At 36.3% G+C, this 25,015-nt stretch overlaps 1 protein-coding gene across 5 annotated transcripts in view; it reads left to right on the top strand.

The window, feature by feature from the left end:
- SLC16A7 (solute carrier family 16 member 7) overlaps positions 1–25,015 on the top strand; it is a 91,726-nt gene that overhangs the window by 26,228 nt on the left and 40,483 nt on the right. The window contains exon 1 of one of the 5 annotated variants that reach the window (XM_054056671.1): positions 6,847–6,975. The exons of 3 other annotated variants lie outside the window; for them this stretch is intronic. The gene's annotated coding sequence lies outside the window, so the exon portion shown is untranslated. Of the gene's footprint in view, positions 1–6,846; positions 6,976–9,758; positions 9,900–25,015 lie in introns of those variants that run through there. One more of the 5 variants, XM_054056647.1, reaches the window with a different exon arrangement.

Below are 25,015 nucleotides of genomic sequence, written 5' to 3'. Positions count from 1 at the left end.
GAGAAACAACAATAGGTTAGAATAACGGCTCTTAATGATTTTAATAAGTTAAAAAACTCTGGTAGTTGATAATCTGATGATACAACTCATATTTAAGAACAGAAAGATCATAGAAAAGGAAAAAGGTAGGCTGTGATTTTGCAGAGAAAGAGAAGACACAAAAATGTGAATATTCAGCAAGTTCAATTATTTTTTGTGTAGAACTGTATCTAATTTGTGTTCTGGTTTGTGGTGAGGGTGAATTAGTAGCTAACAGTAAGGTAAACTCAGTTCAAGCTCACTGCCTTTTGTTTAAAGGCTCACATCTGTAAACATTTAGTCTGAATATTAATTTTATTATGAATACTCTGAGGTTTTTTTATAGAGTATATTATGCAAAGTTGTGGTTTTTTTCATCAAGGCTCCCTTTAAGATGCTCATTAGAATGAAAGAAACTGTTGTAAGGTCTAGCAAGAATATGGACAAATACTAAAATGCTGTGTGTGAGCATTCACAGGAATTGCTCCTTTAGTTTGAATACTGAAGTATTTTTTGATAATGAGGAGGAAGGTGTAAAACATGAATTTCTGTTATTAGACAGATTTTCTTTGGAGTCAGTAGGCATTTCAGAAGGGTCAGACTGTATTGGTATTTATTTAAACTGATCCTTCAGATAAAGAGAAAAAAGAAATACTTAATAAAATAATAACATTTAAGGAATGTTACACCATATCTGTTTTTCTCATTTGTAATTTGTATGTTTTAGAAGGATTACAGAGTTGTGTTTATACAACACCATTATAATAGATTTTTTTATTGAAAGCCATTTTAAAATAGAAAAAATACATCTAGGAAAAAAATGTCCTACTGAATACTTTTGGCTCTGTATGAGATTGTACAGGTGTCTTTTGTGTAAAATTTCTAATAATCTGCCAAGTATGAGTGCAAGGTGTCTTGTCATACCCTGTTAAGTTGTGACACTTCTGTACAGAGTACCATAGATGACAATACAAAGAAACAGTATTTCTCAGCTACACCTTATTTTGTGTTCCCCTTTAGCCTGCTTGTTACATTTTTTTTATATTCAGTTACTGGTCCAGCTTTTCCATTAATTTGTATTAGTGCTTGTAATTTAAATCCTGGTGTGAATCTAGCACTACTAGTGAATACTGTCCTTTGATATTCTCTATATGACATGGTATAGATAACTTCATACATAATAGACAGTATCTCTGTTTTAAAGAGATGAGATCATAATTCTTTTTATTGACACGCAAAGACTGCTTGGGTCAGGGTGAGTTTGCATAGTGGGATGAGCTCCCTATAATTGCATCCAGTCACCTTTATAATGAGAAGTGGCATAAATGTTTAATTTATTCATTTCTTTCCACTCAGAAGGTCAAAATGAACTGGTATCTTCATTTCTGCTTCTATAAGTTTTCAAATGAGATTTACTTTTGGGTTTTCAAGTAATATTTAATTTGAAATATCAGAAGAACGAAATTGAATTCTAGGTGTCTATAAAAAGTTAAGAGAATGAATTAAAGATAAATTCAGTTCATTGTAAATTTCAATAACAGCAGTCTAATTTTAATGCAGCTTAACTATTTTAGAAGTCAGCTGATGGTCAAGGCCAATGTTATTGTAAAGCAGAATGCGTGAAAGCAATCATCCTTATGGTGACTGGAACTGATGATGACCTTTTTGCATTTATCATGTGATTAGAAAAGCAAAGAATTTTCTCCTTCAAGGACAGGAAATCTTAAGCTGTTAATAGGTATATAAAGTTCTGTTCAGAAAAACAGAGAAGGCTACAGAATTCTTTCACTTTATCTTCAACAAAAAAGAATTTAAAGAACTGGCTAATTCATTTTCTGTGGAAAAAACTGATCTCAACTATAAATGACTGGACTATTTAGGGACTAGATAGACAATTTAAGAAGTTTTTTGAATTCTGGGACTTGACTGTGGCTTAAAGCCAGGCCTCCTTTGGAAGACTGGTGCTTGCATTAGAGTTAGAATTCCTTCCGGACAGCATGTGCTGCAACAGGAGCTCCACCAGCCTGTGAGATGGAACAGCATATCCCCATCTGTTGCTGGCCAGCTGTCCTGTATATCCCCCTCCTTTCAATGAGATCAGCCTGGTAGCAGTAGTTATGCTCTTGAGCCATCATGCAGCTGAACTGCAGATATTAATCAAAAGGGGAAGGTGCACATTTTAGCAGTCATTTGCCTGTCTAGAATTCAGTCCCAGGGTGTATTGGGCTTTGTAGCTCCCATTCAGAAAAAATACTTGGCATGTGGTTGAGGTTTGTTGCATGGAATATTGCTGGAAGACATGAGTTCTTTTCTGGTAGCTACTGGTTTCCAATGCTTAGTAATTAACAACCCATTTTATATTTCGTTAAATTTACCATTGCTTTGTGCCAAGAGACCTCTCATCATTGTCTTTAAGGATTAACTCCCACATTTGGGAGTAATTATTACATTCTCCTTTTCAGAATTATTAAATTTGCAACATCTTCAGGAAATACCTTGACAGTGACTGCAAAATGTGGCTGTCCACATAGCATCTTCTGAAATCTAGACCTGTGGGAGAAAGATAAAACACCAAGAATACACCTCTTTAACATCTGTTCTGAGAGAACAGGATGGTGACACAGCTGTTAGGATTGTTTGAAGAGTAGGTTTTCTAAGAGAAGGGTGGCAGGTTTTTGTTTTTCTTCCCCTAGGTTCAAGGCAATTTTCAAAGTTTATTTAGGAAAGTAGAATGGAATACAATTCACTTTTTGTGGATTTTCCTTAAAACCATGCATCATTAAAGAATCTACCTGAACATTTCTTCGAGTAGCTTTTATTGTGAGAAATACCAAATAGTTGTTACCTACTGTCCTTCTCTACAGTGTTCAGTTTTTATAGTGTCACAGACACAGAGCAGCAAGAGTATGTGATTGATGTCATTAGATCATCTTTAGACTGACTGGTAAGAGCCTTCTCATGTATTCTACTTTATTCTGGGCAAGTGTCTGTGGTGGCTGTTTGAAATGTTACTTCATTGTTTCATTCTTTCCCGTTGCCACCAGATTCATTAAAGCTGAAGCACTTGCCCTGGTTGACACTAAGACTTAGGTATTTGTGAAAGAAGAGTATGAGAGAAATAGATCTTGCAAAAAACAAAACAAAACAAAACCCAGTACTCCTTAGGTAACACAGTGTGAACATTTTTGGCTTGGTCTTTTGGTTTGATTTGCAGCCTGCACTTCCTTGGAAATGCAGACAAGGAGACATTCTGGTACAGCCTGGGTACCCAGATTACTGGTGGAAAGGAAGCCCCCGGCAGGCTGCATGCAGCAGCCAGCGCTTCCAGAGTTAGCAGATAACTCATGCACATGCCCACACTGCTGGCTGCCCTTGCCTGAAGGTATCTGGATTAGGGCACCAGGAGGAGCAAAACTTAATCTACATTGTCAATGGAAGCTTGATGTAACTTCAGACTGAGGTCGTTATAACTTCAACTGATAGCCTGATGTCATGTGCAACTCAACCATTCTTTGCTGGTAGTGTTCTAGGAGGACAGCAGTGAGGTAGAAAAGCTAGGTGAAAGGAGGGGGTAGAAAAGCAAAACTAGGAAAGTAAGTCTTTTCGAGTCCCTTTTTTTATTTCCTTTGCAGAAAAGGAATGAAGACAGGAATGAAGGGAGGTGAGACTTTGAAACGTGCTTTAGAAAGGCAAAAGATCTGAGGGAGTATCTGGTATGAAGATAATATGATGTACATGACTGTACTACGTGGAGAAGACTCCATGAAGGGGAGCCAAAATTCCCTTCATTTGGTGTTTTTTGAGTTAGGACAAAGGAGATGGGGCAACAAGCAAGAGAAACAGCTGTTTGGGGCACAGTTTTCTGAGCTTAGTTCCTCAAATGGAGAAATCTTTAGGCTCTGAGAGCTCCTCACATAGATTATAACAACCACTCATCTTAAGAGTAGGAGTTAACATTTGAAAAGAGCTGTTTGAATGAGGGCAAAGCTACACCTTCTGCAAATCAGAAGTCTGTGTATATATAGTGTGAGGAGGAAGCAATTTTCCATTTTATACACCTTTATTCCCACAAAATGGGCAGTTAAAATAAGTATATTGAATAGCTAAATAAAGAAAAACAGGAAAGGGAGAAGAAATCCCACCTAATGACAAGTCAGGAGTCTTTAAAAAGTGTTTTAATCAAATCTGGTGTTACGGACACTTTAAATCACTAGTCAGAAGTAAACTATAACTATACTAAAACACTGGTATAATGAAACAACCCTTTAAGTACTTCCAGCGCTCTATTTCTGTATCTTAACTGGCTAGAATTATTTTTTTCTTTATTTATATTTTGTAAGACTTTTCAGAGAGTATGAATTAAGTTTTAGTATTGCTGTGATACATAAAATTACTCATATGTCCTAAATTTTATATTCCAAGTAAGTCATTTTGAACTTGGGAATAAGAAAAGAGGTGAATGAGAATGTTACTCAATAGAGTAGGAATTTTTGCTTTAGTAATGAACACTCTTTTCACATATTATTAGGAAACTAATTTGTATCACTCAGTATTAAATACACCATTGGAAAAAACATTAACATTTTTTGCTTAGTAATTAATCTTTCATTTATGAGAAAGATTCTATAATGTATGAAAACATTAAAGAGTTAATTACAATTTCTATAAAGCCTCCTGGAATGCATTGCATCCTTCACAAAAGACTCAAGCCTCAAGTATTCTTGTGCAGTGCTGGTTAAATAGAGTGACAAAGCAGACACAGTTTGAGATGTGTTAATATGGGAAAATGCAATTAGTTCCAAAATAAGAGTTGCTATAATTCAAGCAATAGATATAAACTGAGGAGAATAGTGCTAGCCCCGTGTGTCATCAAATCATGCTGTAAGGCATAGGTATTGTATAGTTGAAATAAAAGATTCGAAGAGAACTTACAGAAGTGAATCCATCACAAATAGAAGTTATTATATGTGACACAATGAAATACATCAATGATGGAAGTGCAGCTTCATTAATTACTGCATCTATCCTATCAGCTGAGTCACAAAATTACTTCTAAAGACTGGGGTAACAGTTGATATCTATTCTTGAGGAGCACCTAGTTTCTAACAGAGAAGTGTCTGAAGGGCAATTTAACCTTAAAATCATAGAAAAGTAGGTATACCTTAATTTCCTTATCTCACTAGGGAAATATAGTTCTTTAGCTAAATATAAATTCCTAATCTCTCTTTCCCTGCTAACCATAATAGGGCAGAAGTTGAAACTGCTTTTCCTTACCTGCTAATACTCAATGAAGAGTAATTAATTTTTTTTCTCCCTCAGGCGTTACTTTATCCATCTTTCTTTCTCTCAGTCAGTCTTTCTTGCAGGTTTTCTGTCCCTCTCCCTCCTTTTTTTCCCTCTTTCTTCAGCTAAATACACACATTAGCATTGTCCTTATCCAATAGAGATACTACTAAAGCTGTTTTTCTAGATGCCACACAGCCCAGTGTGTGGGTACCCAGTAACAGAAGGTAGTGTCATGAAGAAATGTATGTGTTGGCTTTTTATATGAAACATAGAATGTCCACATAAAGTACAGATTATCTTGATGTCTGTATCCTGATGGCCACATGTACCAGACACATCAGACAAAAAAGTGTTGCTGATGAGTCTGGGGGTTGTTTTAAATTCTTATCTTGGCCTCAGAATTTTCTCAATGTGGTATCTCAAAATGGCAGGTGTGAGAGAGATGTAATTCCACTATTTCTGCATTTCTTATGAGGACAGCATCTGAATTTGCTTGCAGAGTATTTATTCATTGTGAATACTACAATTTCTGCAATACATTGACTTCGTAATAAACTGGAAAGAGGGTTTTCTGCATGTGTACCATGAGTCAGAAGTGCCTAGCTACCAACACTTAGCCACTTCTTGATCTTTTGTTGCTCAATATGAACAGTACAAATGCGATTCTGCCTGCTAAGAACAGATAAAGTTTTATCCAACATTTAAAGCACTAGGTTTCCAGAAGATCCTGGGAGGATATGTCAAGAGAAAATCTGACAGCATTACAAGTTATAAAAACTAGTTTGCATTATTTTAATGTTGTCTCAAATTTATCTGTGGTTATATTAGCATGTTTCCTCTAAGGTTTTTATGCTGAATTTCATATATTAAACTCCTAGGTTGTTTGTTTGTTTGTTTGTTTGTTTGTTTTTGACAAAAGTTGTCAAAAACTTTTTTTTGTTTGTTTGTTTTTAGTTGTTTGGTTGATTTTTGGTTGTTTGTTTATTTAAAAAAAATCACCTTGGTTTCTCTTTCTTCCATCAAATTCACACATCTATATGTTAATAACTAGAAGTGCCTTACTTATTGGCATTGGGATAAAATGCAATTTTGTTTCATGGAAATGTCAGAGACACATCAGCCTTTTCTTGTTTTTGAATTGCCAAACACCTTTATGAATACAGAACCAACTTTAATTCTTTCTTATGCTCTGCAATTGAAGATTAAGTCCATTAAAGATAATGGATAGATGCTATCATGATGTAAGAATCAAATATCAATACGATCATCTAGCCGAAAGACTACTTCACAAAATACTCGTTTCAGCTTCTAATATTGTGTGCATACCTGTAATATTGGTAAAAATTATTTTATTGAGGAATTATTGTACTGTAAAGACTAACAGTCATAGAAATACCAGAAAGAGTAGCTGTAGGTCTAGGTTCAGCGAAGCCATTATTTACCGTGACTTTCATTTCAACTTTTGTCACGTGTGATTTTCACAAGGTTTCTTTTATTACCCTGTGCAGTTGCCATAATAACAGCGTGTCTGTTGATAGAAACCTCAGGCTGTATTTGTTACAGGCCTACTATGCAAGTAGGAAAATTGCACTTAAGCCTTGACATAGTGTGGCATGACTTGGTACATTTATCTGGATCCAGCCAGCTGAGGGTGGTTCAGCATGTTAGCCTGTGAGTATAAAATTTACTTCCTTGTCATTTCTGATGCATCATTAATTATGCCTGTCACGTATCAGTAAAAGTTTGTGTAGTTTGAGTCCTGCAAAAAGTTTTGTAAAATGTAGGGTTATTTCTGAGGTGCAGTGTGTGGCATAAAACTAAAATAAGGCTGGTTTTGTTTTGGTCTGGCTTGGTTTTGTTCCTCTTGACATCATTTCCAATGTTTCTCACTATGGTTTAATTGCCTTATTGCTCACATTTCATAAAATATTGCATATCACATGACATGATTAATTGGTTTTGCTACATATAAATTAATGTCTTGAGTATGAAATACTCAAATCTTATTCTTAATTTGCATTTTCAAGGTGAAGTTTCATATATCTCCCTAGAAAAAAAGAAAATTAGTTTTCAAATTGGAAAGTGAAGTGGAATAATTTGGAGTCCTCATCCTGTTAGTTTAACTTGGGAATTTTTCCTTTGGTTTAAGTAAGTACTGTTTAGTTCTTAGAGCTGTAAGGTTTGAGAGGGTAAACTTTTAAATCATTGTGTGTTTATTTTTCTAGACTGTCAGCTGACAATCAGACTGTTCTCAGTCAGTTCCATTCATTGCTAGTACAGCTGAAACTTTCGTTTAAAAAATATAAAAAAATATTTGCCACTAGGATTTGGAATGTCTGTGGAAAATATACTCCATTGTTGCTTGATGAACTCTGAATTAGTAGATAATTTTTAAATAAGATTATTTTGCCTCTCCATAGAAAGAAACAATAATAAATTTAAACAGGTATATGTCCAAAAAAAATTATTTTAAACACTATTTATTTTACTTATGAAGAAAGGATGAATGACAGGAAATGAGATTGTCAAAAGCAAGTTAAAACAAAGATGATAATATGAGATGTGTAAATATTATAATAAATATTACTATCAGATTAGACAGAGGGAAGGTGCATCTATGTATTTCATTGTGATTTGGTTATGGCTTGGTGGAGTACATCTAGAAGATATTTACACCCTGATGTGCAGATCCTTGTTTCTCATTTGGAAGTCTTTTTAAGTCAGAATGTTACGACTTTTGGCAACTATCCAGAAATCTAAGGTATGTCTGCTGTGGATGCACAGTGGTCTCCTGCAGCTCAGTACTGAAGACTCTCTGCTTCTTCATCATATAAAACAGATGCTCATATTTTTACACAGAAGATCTCAGGAAGAAACATGCCAGGCCTAGGCAGTGTTACTCTGAAGTCTGGTTATTTAACCCATAAACAGTCCAAAAATCTTCTTTAAGCCTTTGTTAGTTTCTTTATGAGAAACTTGGTCAGTGGCTTGCATATCAGAAGCAGGTTCCTATTGCCTTACACCCTAACTATTGTACCATGTTACTTTGCACAGTGCAAATATTTTATAGTTTCTGAAAATGAGTCCTTTTTTTCATCATGACATGATTATTTCTCAGGAACTGTGATTCATGAAATAACTAGTCAAATTTAAAAATCACCCTCTCTGAGACCCTGTTTAAACCCTAACTGTTGAGAGCATTTTTTCTTCTAGAACACTTTTTTATTATTTGCACGCAAAGGTGAGACAGACATGCTTCAAATAGAACATAAGTCTGGAGAATTAATTCCTAGGAGTTTAGAATAATATTGATTTTGTTTGTTTACCTATTTCAATCAGTCTCTCTTTCTTCAACTACGTTGGCATCAAAGTTAACATTTCATATGACTTCTGTCTCAGAGATGTGTTGGAGGAAAAAACAACCAACAACCTTAATTTCATATAGATTTAATTTTTGGAAAGTCATATTAAAGGGTTCTGTGAAAACAATCTATGTAATTTTGTTCCAATAATAAAGACCAATTGCTTTTCCCCCCCCTCTTTTTTTCCCCCTCTCTTGTGTGTAAGACCTCTGAAACTGAGGGAAGAAGAAAGGTTATGATAGATGTTCCTATCCTTTGAGCCTAGTTTTAAACTCCTCTGTCTTTTCTCTCTAATTTGATTCAGAATCTGATTGTTCAAAGATAAAGAACGATTTTGCTGCTGAGTTTTCTTCATTGTAGCTGATCTTTGCTGTGCTTACACTACTGTGTTGGCCAGCAGTATTTTGGTAAAGAAGATTGAACCCACGCATCTGTATTTCTAGCAGGAAATGATGGATCTGATAATTGCAAAGAAACAACTGTATGTACACCAGATGCCAGGAAACAAGCTGAAAAGTAACAAAGCAGTTACAGAGAAAATAAATTATTTTATTTTTATTCCTAAAAATAGTGTTTAATCAGCCCACTTGATGGAGAATATATAAGATGTTAAATTTCCATGATATTCTCCGTTGATAAATTCTGTCCAGTAAAATCCAGCAGTTTGGCCGAGATCTACATTGTTTCCTAATGTGTTCAATGATTTCACAGTTGAAAGCTGCTTGGCATGCTGGTTCTTCTCCAGAAACACTGTGGCATTCTGCACTGGTCAGCTGAGGCAAGAACAGCTATCGGAAAAAGTGCTGCAGGGTGATAGCAAGCCACAAGCAATTTTTTAAAATACCTATGATTGTACTATACTGTACAAAAGAAGGATATCTTAATTATTTCTGTGGAATCACAGATCTTTTTTCTCTGGCTTGACTAGAAAAGAATAGAAAGAAACAAGGAACTGAGAGACCACAGAGAGAAGCAAACTCTACAGAGAGAGGAGAGCTGAGAGCTCCTTTTGTAACAGATGCATATGGTTATACATGGGACTGAGCCTGCCCACATTTTCTTACATAATCCTTCCCACTCCCTTGCATGACTTAACTCAGAATATAGTACGGGCAGGGTCAATGAGGGTGAACCAAAACCTTTAGTCATGAGGCTAAAAGGTGACCTTGTTCTGCTGTGATGCCATACATTTCATCTGAAACCTCAGCTGAGTCCTTCTGCAGTTTCCTTGAGGTGAGCACAGATATTAAAATATTGGAGAAATAAAAGACAATTTAAATAAGATAAATAATAACGAATACAGAATAATACAAAAATATACATTTCTTTGCTTAGGTGAGAGAAATAATGTAGGCTGAACTGTAGAGAGACCGTTGCTATATATAATCAACAAATTAACACAGCTACTAGGCTTCATTCACTCTCAAATAAAAATGTGATTGGCATTGAAATTGTCAAGTTTATACTGAACACAAAGGGGGATATTTTTGCAATGTCTGAAACACTAGCTTTTATCTTTTGTGATTTCTCATATGAGTAAAAATTCTATCTGAAATGTTGACTTTAATGCTTTTTGTCTCTTTTTCAGCTAAAAAAAGACTTGCTGTTGTTCACCCTGCAAAATATATGCATCCATAAATACTGAGCAAGTGTGCTAGACAAATATAAAAGTTGCATTTAAAAGTTTCTTGTATGTTGTTATTGGGTTTTTTTAAGAATGTTTCTGAAAAAAACTTTTTTCCCTTTGTGTTCAGATTATTTGCATAAATAAACCTTTAATGCTTCTCCATGAATATGGGAAAATAAATAATTCAATAAATAAAAATATTAAGAAAAATATTTTATGTTTGAGATTCCACACTGCCACTCTCATTTTGGAAAGCTTTGTGCAGAGCCTAATAATTTTGTCTTCTTTGATTGTTCCAGAGAAACTTCATAGTATCACAGCACTCCAAACACACAGATTCCACTACCTACCTTCAGGTTGCCTCCATGTTGTTTTTTAATCACCACCCTGAGGGCAGTGCCACAGTGGTAAACACTTCGAAAATGCAGATAGATTAAACAGATTTTAGCACTGGCTTGTGGAAAAGATAGTTTTAAAGGGCAAAAATACTACAGTGTTAAAGACCTTGCCATTGAGACACACATATTCTCTCACACTGAAGACTGAAAGAGGAAAAAGCAGCTGATAGACAGTATATTCTACAACAGCTCCACTCGTCACTGAGTTCACTTAATGGACAAAATAAAGATAACAGAACTAGTCATATATAGGCACTTACACAAATTGCTTTTCATGGCTGGATAAAATGTTCTTGATTGCTATTTGCATTGGAGACATGTATTTGGCCAGTACTTATCATCTCTCAATTCACTAAAATAAAGTTTGATACCAAAATGAGTATAAGCTTCAGATATAAGCTTGATATAGAAGCTTCATACATGCTTGATTATAAATACAAGCTTATGTATGAACTTCAGTTATCAAAACCTCAAAGACCTGCTCTGTGAGAGTGAAGGACCTTAAATTTCCCTTCCTAGTTAATTCATGGTTTCTTCTCATGGTCAGAAATGTCCCAGCCTTGATTGTGCTGGATGTTGTACTCCTGTTGGGTCTATTAAGTAAACAACATGAGGTCATTTGATAGGTCTGGACTGTTCTGCATTTTTAGAATATACCCAGTCAATAAGGTGACAGACTGTTGCTCGTGTTAGGTGACACTGGCACATTCTTTTTAGGCATTTGCTGCACTGGAGGTGGATATGTGGACTTTAGGTTTTCCTGAATCATAGAAGCATAGAAGTACAGAAGCATGGAATGGTTTGGATTAGAAGGGACCTCAAATATCACCCAGTTCCAACCCCTTGCCAAGGACAGGGACATCTTTCACTAGACCAGGTTGTTCAAAGCCTCATCCAACCTGTCCTGAAGTGATTGTCTTTCTACTACAGGCATGGTGGACACTTGTAACCAACAACCAGTTTGCAAAGCTCTAGATCATAAATGCTTTGTTTGAAATTAATATGGATGTATGCATGTTCTTAAGCTCTTTGTTGAACTGAGACAGGTAAGACTTGCCTATAATTACAAGAAAAGTTTGATGCAGAATGAGAGAATGAAAGAATGGGTCCAGGGCACTGGAAACCTAAGTTGTTGTCTTGACTGGAAGACCATGTTTCCCTGTTGGGCAAGGACTTAAAACCAGTCAAGTGTAAATACTTAATATTAGTGCTACACTCATAGGATAAATACAGATCATGAAAAATTCATCTTTAAGATGAAAGTATAAATGTGGTGGAATCTACTAAAACCAAGAAATTGAAAAAAAGGAGGAATTAAATATGTCAATCCACTTGACACATACCAATCAACTCGTACTGGAGTGGAAGTAGGCTTCAGGGTGAAAGAGATAATGTATGCTCTGAAAGACTTAATACATCTCTCTGCTTCATGTTTCCTGTTCTGGGTATGCCAACCTATTTATAAAATAAACATCACACTTCAGAAAGGCTGCATATTTTTCACAATCAACTAATCAAACTGCATTATTATCCAGACGAAATAAAAATCTACAGCCATTTATTATATTTAAATTCATCCATATGTAGCATTCTTCTGTGAAGTGTATTTTGGAATGCACTTAGTACTACTTTATATAGTGGTTTGTTGACAAAATATGCCTTTCTTTGTAATTAATAAGGATAAATACTCCACCCTGAATTGTATAGTAGCCATTTTATGTCAGTGTCATGGAGCAAATATGCCCTAGAGCCATCTTTGCTTTCTTTGCTTAAATAAGTACTGTATTTCAAGTGCTTTATTGGCAATTAACAACGATTTTGTAGTTATTTGGCAGCACATGGTCCAGTAATACTACATTCTTTTACATTAGAGCAGGTATGTATGATATATTAGAGCAAAAAACCCAGCACTTTGCTCTGTTAACAGACAAAAATAATTTTCTTAAAGTGCACCCATGCATAACTTCATCATAAAGACTTGTAGATATATAGTGCATGTGAAATATGTAACTGTTATTTTTACCTTATGTAGTTATGAAGGAGGCAGAAGTACAACCTCAGTGTCTAGTTCATGTCAACATCATTGCTATTTCTAGGTAATTTTCAGTTTTGAATTATTTTTTTGGCGTTATATAATCATTCACAAAAGATACTGTCCTATTTCAGTTCCTTACTTTTTACAGAAAGATACTGTTTGTAAAGTTTTTCTTTCCAACCAAGTTAACCTGTAATTAATTATGCTTTTATTATAAATATGCTTTTTTAAAAAATAAATATTTATAGAGTAGCTGTAGTAAAGTATTGGCCTAGTGAACCTTGATCATAGAAGGCATGCAACTTCATATGAAAGCAATGTTTGTTTATTTGTTTGTTAATGTTTTCTTTTCTTACAGTGCTGGTCACAATTTTGGTTAAACTATCTTATGAAAAAGTATTTTGTATCTCTATGTTTTGCTGCTCTAATAGCACAAATTAAGTATAGTTGAAAAAGTACTCTTGTTACAGAGTTCCATCTGTTTCTTTTATATGCAAGAATAATTCAAGAATTATAGTACCTGTTCTGTTCAAGAAGGGTTTAATCTTTTATTTTTGTGGAAATGATGTTTTGTGCCGACTTTCCAAGTCAGAATTATTTGTGAAATCCAAATTTTGAGGGAGCTTTTTCTTTTTACTTCAGTGAGCACTCATGCTTAGATTTGCGGGAGATAGTTATATAAAAATCCACTTTTTAGAAACCACCAGCTGCGTGTTCAAATGTGGGGTGTGAAAAGTGTCAAAAATACATAAAAGTTTGCTATCATTGAAAATCAGACTTTTATGTTCTATTCTATTGCCTTTCTGCTGTTTTTGTAATGCATGGAATCCCCACTCTGTCTCTTCCAGAAATATGAATGAAGGAATGTAAATTAGAAAATATTTTCTTCTTTTACAGACAAAATCTGTACATCATCTTTGCATTACTATGTTGATTTTATTTAAATAATTGTAGAATGTCTATGAACTAGCATGTGAAAAAAATCCTACAATAGTCTTATTTAGGGATGGTGCTAGAAAAGATTAAGATTTTCCTTTGATGGAAAATTAAACAGTACTTTGTGTTTATTTAGTATTTAAAATATGCACAGCTATTATAGGTAATAATAATAGCTATTTTTTAATGCATATGTACTGCAAGTCTATGCATGGCTTTATAGAATGCAGCTAACTTTACAAGGCTGGTTTAGGTTTGAGGCGTAACAGCTAGAAGATAACGCTAATTGAAAATCTAAATAGCCAGAGTTAGAGGGCATCTCATGTACTCCTCCTCAATTTTCTATTTTGTTTTACAACAGAGATGAGTCCTAGCTTTACTCACTTTTTGGAGATGAAAATAATATTATTTTCTTCATTCTCTTGCGCTCTAATATTTACTGAGAAAAACTGAATATGTACCTTCCGTTACTGTCCTTTTTTACTTCTAAAAATTCAGGTTTTATTAGTGCTGCATCTTTTAGCAGTTAGCTTTATGCCGCAGGGGCCAATCACACGCTTCCCCACAAAGAGTAAATGAAAAAGTCTGTGCATACAAGTTTTGTTTCATACATTGTTACATTTTTTAAGCTACACAAGAATGCAACGTACGTATATTTTTCCATCACGTGCTTCTTTTGTAATGTAAATGGTGCAATAAATGTATGCAGCGTTTTACAGACACAGTTTTTTTAATCAGTAAATTATACTAGGGAGAAAAGACAGGAACAATCCATGCTCTTTCAACATATGAAAGCCATACAAGTTAGGGCAGAACTCATTTTATCCAGCCTTTGTCTCAGCATAAACATATTGTTGCCTGTCAGTCTGACCTCAGTGCCGGGGAAAGTCATGGAAAAGGTGATCTTGAGTGCTATCATGAAGCACATGCAAGAGAACCGGGTGATCAGGCCTAGTCAACACAGGTTCATGAAAGGCAGGTCTTGCCAAACTAACCTGATCGCCTTCTGTGACAAAGCGACTCAACTACTGGATGAGGGAAAGGCTGTGGATATAGTCTTCTTGGACTTCAGTAAAGCCTTTGACACAGTTTCTCACAGCATTCTGCTTCAGAAACTGTCAGCCTCTGGCCTGGACAGGCGCACACTCTCCAGGGTTGAAAACTGGTTGGATGGCCGGGCCCAGAGAGTGGTGGTAAATGGAGTTAACTTCAGCTGGAGGCCAGTCACAAGTGGGGTTCCTCAGGGCTCAGTGTGGGTCCAGCTCTGTTCAGTGTCTTTATCACTGACCTGGATGAGGGGATCGAATGCACCCTTAGCAAGTTTGCGGATGACACTAAGCTGGGTGGAAGTGTCGATCTGCTGGAGGGTAGGGAGGCTCTACAAAGGGATCTGAACAGGCTGGACCGCTGGGCTGAGGCCAATGGGATGAGGTTTAACAAGGCCAAATGCCGGATTATGCACTTGGGGCACAACAACCCTGTGCAGTGCTACAGACTGGGGGAAGAGTGGCTAGAAAGCTGCCCGGAGGAGAAGGACCTGGGGGTGTTGGTTGAACATGAGCTGACTGAACATGAGCCAGCAGTGTGCCCAGGTGGCCAAGAAGGCCAATGGCATCTTGGCTTGTATCAGAAACGGTGTGACCAGCAGGTCCAGGGAAGTTATTCTCCCTCTGTACTCGGCACTGGTGAGACCACACCTTGAGTACTGTGTTCAGTTCTGGGCCCTTTGCTCCAAGAATGATGTTGAGGCTCTGGAGCGTGTCCAGAGAAGAGCATCAAAGCTGGTGAAGGGGCTGGAGAACAAGTCTTACGAGGAGCGGTTGAGGGAACTGGAGTTGTTTAGCCTTGAGTAGAGGAGGCTGAGGGGAGACGTCATTGCTCTTCACAACTACCTGAAAGGAGATTGTAGAGAGGAGGGATTTGGCCTCTTCTCCCAGATGACAGGGGACCGGAGAAGACAGAATGGCCTCAAGCTCCACCAGGGGAAGTTCAAGCTGGACATCAGAAAAAAAAATTTCACAGAAAGGGTCATTGGGCACTGGCAGAGGCTGCCCAGGGAGGTGGTGGAGTCACCATCCCTGGAGGTATTTAAAAGACAAGTGGATGAGATGCTCAGGGGCATGGTTTAGTGGTTGATAGGAATGGTTGGACTTGATGATCCTGGAGGTCTTTTCCAATTGGCCTAGTGATTCTGTGATTCTGTGACTGAAGAGTTGCATCTCACCCTACATAACCTACAGGGGAAAAAAAGAAAGACAAAACCCCAATTCCATTCCTAATATACGAAATGCAAAAGATCATGAAAAGGGAATGATAGCAGGCTGAGCAGAACACAGATTTGAGCTTGAATCAAACAAGTGCAACCTCCCCACAGGATCATCAGGCAGTACAGCCAGTGATATTTTGAGAGATAAGTGGAATATTGTAAAGTGTGTTTGGAGAAGATGTCAAGAAAAAACCGCTTACTTAAATCCAGTCATCCCAGAAGGTAGCTGCTGTTTCATCTGTAGCTACTGACTGAGAAAGGATCTAGTTAAATGACAATTAGAAATATGGATTTGTAGTTCAAATCCATCTAAGCCCCTTTGAAATCTGTTGGACTATATGTGAAACTAAGTCTGTGTATCAGCAGCCTATGCATAGTCTATGCATATCTATGTATATATAGGATAATAGTTTAAGAATTGAGTGGAAGAGATACCTTTAAAACTTTTAGAAAAGCTATATATAAACTTCACAGCTGTGTATTTTTTACACATTGAGAAATATTATTGTCTTGGAAACTGTAAGAGTAATTTTCAGTGGACTGTAACACAGCCTGTGAATCCCAGTATAAGGAAAAAAGAAAATCCTTTGGATTTAGAAAACTCCACAGCTATTTCCTTGTCTCATTATCAAGACAAAATGACTAGATATGTGGGGTGTGTTGTACATGTCTTCACAAGTTATGAACAATTTTACATGTAAAAAGTTTGGCTAAACTCTTAGTTTTATATGTAAGTTTGCCTTCTGTAGAAATTATATGATAACAATCAAATGTGTCTATATATCTACTTCTCAGGAGGCAAAAAACAACCACGTTTTTTTGTCTCTGAATTGATTAAACTTCCATCCTGAAAGGGATAACAGAATCATTGCTTAGACTGATGGACTCACTACCCTAAATTTGATATGACTTGCTCTTGGTTTATTAAGCTTCCAGGTAAATATACTTTAACTAGTCTCTTCTGTGAATATTTTTACTGTGCCCTTTTGATAATTGGAAATATGCAAATGCCACAGAGATCTTTATATTTCTTGTCTCATTTGCTCTATATTTATGTAAACTGTACTGCTGTTTCTATTGCAGCTATTATAGGGAAATTTTGAGAATATGAATTATTTTGATCAAGATTCTCAGTAAAAAGAATAATGATTTTTATAACATTTTAGTTCAAAGAAGAACAATCTGAAGTGTAAAGCTTTTTTGTAATGATACAGAAATGTAAAAGATAAGGCTTTTGAGTCTATCATGGGATGTCATCCAGAGGGACGTGGACAGGCTGGAGAAGTGGGCTTGTGAGAACCTCATGAGGTTCAACAAGGCCAAGTGTAAGGTCCTACACCTGGGTCGGGGCAATCCCCATTTTCAGTACATGGTTAGAGATGATGTGATTGAGAGCAGCCCTGCAGAGAAGGACCTGGGTGTGCTGGTTGATGAGAAGCTCGACATGAGCTGGCAATGTGCACTCACAGCCCAGAAGGCCAACCATATCCTGGTTCCACAGCAAAAGATATCCACAGCGTGGATATTTTGGTATCCACGCAAAAGAAGCGTGGCCAGCAGATCGAGGGAGGTGATTCTGCCCCTCTATTTCTCTCTTGTGAGACCTCATCTGGAATACTGTGTCCAGTTCTGGAATCCTTAATGTGAGAAAGATATGATGATTGGAGGGCTGGAGCACCTTCCCTACGAGGACAGGCTGAGAAGGTTGGGGTTGTTCAGCCTGGAGAAGAGAAGGCTCAGAGGAGACCTTATGGCGACCTTCCAGTACCTGAAGGGGGGCTACAGGAAAGCTGGAGAGGGGCTATTCATAAGTTGGTGATAGGATGAGGGGGAATGGGTATAATCTGGAGAGAGGCAGATTTAGATTAGACATTAGGAAGAGTTTCTTCACCATGAGAGTAGTGACACACTGGCACAGGTTACACAGGGAAGTTGTGGATGCCCCATCTGAAGTTGTGGATGCTCCATCCCTGGAGGTGTTCAAGGCCAGGTTGGATGGCGCGTTGGGCAGCCTGCTTTAGTGGGATGTCCAAGCTGGACAGTAGGGCTGGAACTAGACGATCTTTAAGGTCCCTTCCAACCCTAACTATTATACAATTCTATGATTCTATGATACTTTGATGTGGTTTTGGCAAAGAAGGGTTATATACAGCAAAGCACTTTGGTACATAAGATTTTACAGTTAGTCTGGCATATATCAAAGAAGTGCACCTCGTTGTGGATTTATCAGGTTGCTTTTGAGTGATTAACAAATAGTATCCTATATTCTCTGTCAAAAATGAGTAATTTAATAGCTAAAACAGAAGTACTGCAATAGCAAGTTTATATCACATAATTATATGTTTACTTCAGGACTTCAGGACTTCAGTTTTCAGGTCTGCTTTTCAAATATGGAGAATATAAAAACCAGAAAAATAAATTGGATTTCCAAATTCTTCAGAAATTCCTAATATTAGTATGGGGCTGGGGTGGGTCGAGAATTAGGCAGCAAGTCTTCTGCATCCTTCAGTGGATGGTCATCTCTTCATGTATTTGAGTGTATTGAGATGCACTAAATAACTTTGCAGTGGATATGTGCCAGAGCAGAACCACAGGCTTCACATATCTGTTCTAGACATTCTATGAGAAGTTAGTAAATGGCAGAATAAATGTTTGCCAATGATACATGTGTAAACAATATGATTCATATTAGGCTCTTGATCAATTTGTAAGTTTGTTGCAAACTAGTCAAAGATTGGTTTAGATCTAGCACTATAAACTACTCTCTGAGAGGTACAGCAGTATGATGTACTCTTTGGGTGTTGTATACTGTGTTAGGAAAAAGTGTCCTTTTTGATCTCTCCACGTCCAATGTCTCACAATGGGTGGAGGAGTACACATCAGAATTTGATTAAACCATCCTGGTCTTTAAAGTTGTTTTGTATATATATCTGCAGGTCACCTCATTAACGCTTGGACAAAGTACATAGTAAGTTTGTAATGAAACATCCTCTTCCTTCCCATGGAAATCAAATAGAACCATAACTTCTTCCTTTCCGGTATTTATTTACTCTAAAACATTGCCATTGCCTAAATTATATTAATTTTGGTACATACTTCAAATGATTTTTTATCATCATGTTCCAGATTGGACAAATAATCATCATACATGTACTTATTTTATATAGCACAATGCCATGATCCCTGAGTAGAGCAAAGTTTCCTCAATGGGATACTGAGCTAACATAGCTGTTCTGCTTCTACTTGCCATCTTTAGCCATCAAAAGACAGCATGAATTTCTGCATAGTACTGCACTGTCCCATGCAAACACACACCTCTCTATTTGTTTAGATGCCTGCTCAAAGTTACAGGCTGTCAAATACAATGTTTACTAGCGTAAATATCAGCATAAGAAAGGCTGAAAGTTTAGTGCACTGGACATAGCTGTCTACTTTAATACTAGCTGGTTAGAGATGTTACCTCAACCTGCACAGCCCTTAAGGTGCTATTAAAATCTGATTTCTGTACTTAAGAAATGGCAAGTACATTTTCAAGGATGGCCTCTGCATGGCCCTGAACATGAGCACTGTGTTACCATATCTGCATGATTATCTATCTGCCTGGAGCCAGAGACAGCTGGAGTGAGGAGCATAACTTGCTATCATGTTTTGCTTTTTCAGAGCCCTGGGTATCACTGGTTGTGAGATTAATAAAATGTTAATTAATGTCTCCAGCTTGAGAAAACTCTCAGATAGACTACTTCTATGAAAAAAAATCTTGATGTTTTTGGAATTTTTCCACTTCATTTTATGAAGTCATACTGATTCAGTTCTAAAAATGTCTTTTTTTTTAATAAATCTATAAAGTTTTCATCTCTGATAAATTCTGCTAATGCAGGTGAAGTTTCCTTCCTTCCTTCCTTCCTTCCTTCCTTCCTTCCTTCCTTCCTTCCTTCCTTCCTTCCTTCCTTCCTTCCTTCCTTCCTTCCTTCCTTCCTTCCTTCCTTCTGCCCTCCCGCCCTTCCTGCTGCCCTGCCCTTCTGACTTAATATGTTTTAGTACTTTTGGATTAATTTCTCTTTTGGCAATGTTGTGCCTGGAGTCAATGGCTCACATTTTACGCCCTCAATGGTAGAAAGAGCTCACATATCAAGCTGTTATGACCACAGCTATATCAACTGGATTTTTCAGTTTCAATTATCTGTATGTTTTTAATTTTATTTCATATAAATAGATGGCCTATTTTCTCTACTCTCACACAGCTTTTAAAATCTACATTGGCCAAATAACTTCTTACGTATGACCTAATTCCTGGGGTTTTTTTTAGACTGGATACTTACATTTCCAGAAACTATTCTGGCTTTTCCAAGATACAATGGTTCCCTTGTAAAAGATATTTTCCTTATTGAATGTTTTGGTGGTTCTGCCTATTTCCTTTTTGCCTTATTTATGCTAATGTAAGATAGCAGTAGCTTTGCTAACAGATCATTCATAATTCATTAGATTTCCCCTTTCACACTTCTAAAAGTCTCTATGTTAACATAAATGTACCTAACTTTTTTCCATTTTAGCAATAATATAGAAAAGATTTCTTGAACTAGTAACAATTTCCAAACTGGCAGGAATAAATGAAATGTGAAGCCTGTATATGCTTTTGCAGTCTGGAGTTATTTTCCAGCCTGGAACTGTTATGTGTTTCCAGTCATATGCTCTTGGGAACAGAATCCAGATCAATTTACTTCCTATTACATAATCTAAATAGTTGTCACTGAGACTTAAGCATTAGTAACTATTTCTACCCATGGGAATCATGTGCTGCACGAGCATAGAAGAAAAATATTTTCCCAGTATATGTTACATGATGCTTCCAGGTCAGGATTTAGGCAAGTGGCAGGACATATACAGAAAATACTCTGGGCTGTAATATTGAAGTAGAGAATATAGCCAGAGATTGGATTTTAATCTCTGAAGAGTACAGAGTAACTCCTATAAAGTTTATAGAAAGTAGTGTCAACAGAATTTGAATTCATTGCATCTTCACAGTGTCAAATATTAAGCTGATAGATGGATGCAAATATTATCTTCAGCAATAAATGAATTAAATACTGCCACTTTCAAATTATATGTTTATGTGAAAAGATGTGAATTTTGATTTTGAAAACCTTAACTAATAGCACAGCCTTCCCATTATTGATTTTTTTCCTGCAGTTTAGAATTGAGAGAATGGATTTAAAATAAATATCTGTTATTATTTATAATGGAAAATCTGCTGCTTTGGAAAGATTATGCAATTTATTTTTTAAGCAATGCATAGCAGCTGTGTAGACATCTCCATTAACACTGACTTGAAACCTTAGTTCTTCCATTTATAAATATTACAAATGATTCAAAACATAACTCCCCATCTTCCAAAATCAGAACTCTTGAAAATATGTATCAAACATACAGTTCCAGATTTATACTTCCATGATTCTGGGTATTCTTTTTTATAACATTCACTCAATGTGAATTTTAAAGAAGATGCATGTGCTGATGTACTGAAAAGGCTTAAAAAAAGGTTCAAAATTGGTCTATACAGAGTTAAAATAATAAGATCGTACAACGAATAAATCTGTGAATCTGGTAACTACCATAGTTAAATATGAAGGAGTAGTACTAGAATTTAAAGGATGGTTTGAGTGGTTAGAAATGCATTAATAAGTGGATAAATATTCTTGTGGTGCGGGAAGCCAGCGCTTTGAGTTGCAAATGACAGATTCATCTTAGCTTATTAAAACAAGTTCTTTAACAGCACAACAAAGTTTTGGTTTCAGTTTTTTTGAAGGGTTGATTAATGTGATGGTTTATTTTTTTCCAGATATGCAGAATATTTCATCAAACTTAATCAAGTTATTGTTAAAACTGATTAATTCTTTAGACTGGATCACTGGCATTTTCAATTTAGCCATCAACATTTCATTTCAGTGCACTTCAATTTCAGTGGAGTGCCAACCTCTTTAGGCTAGATATTCTATTGACTGCTCTTTTGAAGTAATTAAAACAGAATTGCAGTCACTTTGGTTGGAATTCATTTCACTTAACTTTAGTCATCCAGGCATTTAGTCATCCAGAGTAAGCCAGTCATTTAAATTTCTCTTAAATTCAATGGAAAAAGGTAATAACAGAAGACATAATGAATGGAAGTCCAACCTGTGACTGTGATTCTGAATGCAGATTATAGTTTTCTAGAACAATGTGGCAGCACAACATATGAGGTTAAAGAAAAGAAAAAACTCAAACAGCCCTCCCCGCCCCGCACCAAAACTCCACTGAATTATAGATGCTGTATTAATACTAGTTTTGACATCTCTCTACTGACTCAGCAGTGCTCAAAATCTGATTCCAATAATCTAACGATCCCAATAATCTAACGATCCAAATAATCTAACAATTCAAATATAGTTTCAACGTTTTTTTTTTCAGATAGGGATTCTAGTTCTGTAAAAACCTGACTTAAGTGACTTACTAATAGCTTTTTGGCCTAAGCCTCTGTTTAAACCAGGATGGAGTAGGGCCTTAGTGCAAATGGGATTTTAATCACAGTCTCACAGTGTAATTTATACACTTTTGCTTTTTATAGGGCAATGTCTTACAGGCCTCACTTCTGCCTCAGCAACCTCATTTTGAGTCCTCAAACAGGAAGAAGGAATTATATCCCATGTGCCTTTATTTCACTCATCTTGGTAAAAGTGAATTAGGCTTTCCATTATTCCCACAGCCATCAGGAATTCGCATCTACAATCATCCTGTTTAACTCAGAAAACAGTTTTTGCTTTTACATCCAATTACCTGCTTAGCTGATGCAGTTACTAAGAATCAGCCCATTACAAAGTCACGCCCTAAGAAGAAAGGAAGTTTTTTCTTATTGTTAATTTATTTTTAACTTACAACATGTGCCTTTCCCTCCCTTCTGCTTTCCTCCATGGAGTCTGCTTCTGATAACCTCCTTGGCATTTTAAAGAATGAGATTACTATCCCTGCTTGGGATGTGCGAGCAGCTATTACTTTTCCACACTACCTTCAAGCACATACTTGTCTTGTGACTGCTTCGGTGGGACGGAAAGTATATTACAATATTGATTCTTCACTGTAAATTATGGATTGATTGAATAATATGTTTGTTTCATAGATGTGAATATTCAGAACTAGTTCCTGCATCTCTTCTTCAAGAAAAAAAGGTGTTTTTCTTCTCAATAAGATATAGCTTTATAGTTAAAATGCCTTTAGTAATATATTTGAATATTTTTGAATATTGTGCAGTTGAAGACTGAAGTGAAATAGACTTTTTAAATTAAGCAAGCCTGTTGATTTGGGTTTCTTTTTTGAAAGATTTGCTTAGAGTTTTAGGAAAAAAAAGAAATTCTAACATAAGCCCCCTTAAATACAATTTAATATAATATACCATATATGTAAAATTTACTTTATTGTCACATAAAAGACATGGCCCTTTGATTCAAGCCTATTGGAGAACCATTACAAAACACAGCAATTTTCTAAAATGCTAGATAGCTTAGGCACATTTTAGCAGTTTTGATTTTACACAGGTTGTATTTGTTCTTCAGGTTAGACCCTAGTGGAAACAATACAGCAAAGTCGGATTCTAAGTGAATCTTTCATGTACGTGGGTTTCATTTATCACATATCCCTCAGTCTCTGAATACAAACATTCATACAAAATGTAAACTGTTTTCTTCTTTCAGGGCAATTAGCTACTTCTTTAAGGCTGGGTACCAGAGCTCATTAGGAGCTACTTTGCCTCCAGAACTGAGAAAGCTAAAAACAGAGAACAAGCTCTCTTGATTCCTTCAATCAATATCTTTCCAATTCCTCCCTGTCGGAACGAAAAAATCCCAAGTCAGAGCAAAATCATCTCACAAAACTAATAAGACTTTTTTTTTTTTTTTTCTCCTCCAAATACTGAATATTGCTCAAAAGGTAGTGACAATAGCTTGTAGAAGCTTGTGAGACAATATCATTTGATGAGACGATACCTGCCATCCTGCTTGGAACTCAACAAAGAGCTGTTAATAAAAATAAGATAAGAAGAAAATTGGTATGTTTGCAGCTTTTAAGCAAGGAACTTTTATAACAGCATAATTCCTGTGTAGCTTATTATTTTGCTAATGGTACTACAAAGTAATTTATTTCAAATCTAGCAATGTAATTAACGTTAGTAAGCTAGAGCAGCAAATTATTCAAACGTATAAAGTAAATATTGTAGCCCACCTGTGCTCCTAACTCAAGTCTTAAGCAGTACAATTAATTTGCATTTGCTGCTTAATGAGCTTCTAAAACACATGTATTAAAAGTGTCAGTTGTAACTCAGCTTACTTGGATATTAGTTCACATCCCAGCTCTGCCACTGATTTGGGACAAGCCTTAGTAGGGTTATTTAGCCTGTTATTATTTCCCGTGTCTGAAAGTGGATGATACTTCTGAGTCACCCCACAGGGATGTTATGAGACTGAATTTGCTCAAGTTTGCAAAGATTTTTGCCATTCTTGGTTTACTGTGTGGAACTGGCAATGCACTACACACGTGTCAAATATTTCTACTATCCTACCACAACTGGTTACAGATTTTTCACATACTAGCTCTTATGCTCTGGGACAAGTGGCTGATGAGTCAAGTGGTGGCAGAGCACATTGAGGAAAATACAGACAAAATGCAAGCAGGAATGAAAACAGTTACTCTAATGCTACAGAAAAACAACACTAAAACTCTCAGTAAAATCAGAGTCTCTGTAAACAAGAGAACAACATAACCCCTTCTCAGAAGAGTCTGACAAGGTGTTGTATTGATAGCAATACAATGATTCTGGCAGCTGGCAACTGCAGAATATTAATGAAACATCGGTACAAGAGCATTCTGAAAAGGTTGATCATGACTGACTGAAGTCTATGGTGCATGATATCAAGATACATTATTTGTCTATAGCATTTGCTCTTCGTTTGACCTTGTTGCTTGCTTGCTGCTTTCTCTCTTCTGAATATTTTGTTTCTTTGTTTCCCTTCCTTTCTCCTTTCCTCCTTCTGTCCCTCTCTTTCTCTTTCATTTACTAGTTCATTT

Source organism: Cuculus canorus, chromosome 1 (assembly GCF_017976375.1).
Source record: "Cuculus canorus isolate bCucCan1 chromosome 1, bCucCan1.pri, whole genome shotgun sequence".
NCBI classification, from domain to species: Eukaryota; Metazoa; Chordata; class Aves; order Cuculiformes; family Cuculidae; genus Cuculus; species Cuculus canorus.
Note: the sequence above shows the minus strand (reverse complement) of the source record. Positions and strands in the feature narration are given on the sequence as shown.